Source organism: Microtus ochrogaster, chromosome 4, assembly GCF_000317375.1.
Source record: "Microtus ochrogaster isolate Prairie Vole_2 chromosome 4, MicOch1.0, whole genome shotgun sequence".
Lineage (NCBI taxonomy): Eukaryota > Metazoa > Chordata > Mammalia > Rodentia > Cricetidae > Microtus > Microtus ochrogaster.
Genome location: NC_022011.1, coordinates 63,618,285 through 63,619,037, shown reverse-complemented (window position 1 = coordinate 63,619,037; position 753 = coordinate 63,618,285).

The window sequence follows — 753 nt, the reverse complement described above, 5'->3', positions numbered from 1 at the left end:
GCTGGACAGATTGTACACAAGTCCGTGTGGATCCTTTTTTCTCTGCCTCCCAGAACTGGAATTACAGGGATACAACAGCAAGGCAGGCTTTTTATGTGGGTGCTGGGGGACTGAATGGGGGTCCTGATGCTCTAACACAACATGTATTTTACCCGCTGAGCCATCTTCTAATTCCTCTAAAAAAAAACGGTTTATATTAGTAGCTTTATTTGAAGCAAGAACCCTAACTTGAAAGCATTCCCTATTTGTCATAGTTTGTATACCGAAATTTAAATAGCTTTACATTTTTTTCACTTTGAAGACTCACTGTTTCCCTATTCTCGCCACATCCACACGGTGAGACAGAGAGAGAGAGATGTTGATGAAGAAACGCCCTCAACACAGTACAGGGTACAGCGGGGGTATTTCTAGTTGGGAACTGTAAAGATATTTGAAGATGGTAGGCTTTCTAGCACTTCTCTCAAAGCATTTTTAGACATCCCTTCCCGTTTTCAGGTCCGACCCTCCCCACAGACAGCAGGCAACACAGCAACTGTAAGCAATTAAATGAGCCTGCCACAGAAACGGGAACCTGGGTAGCATTCTTAGTTCACCCTGGGATGAGATTTACCGGCTTGTCCTATACCATATAGAGAAACCTCCACTTAACAGGTTTTCATTCCTTATCGAATTTCAATGGATGTCCAATAATTTCACTGGACGATCTCATCTGGAGTGGAACAAAAGACCTACCTGTAAAAAATAAGTAGGCTT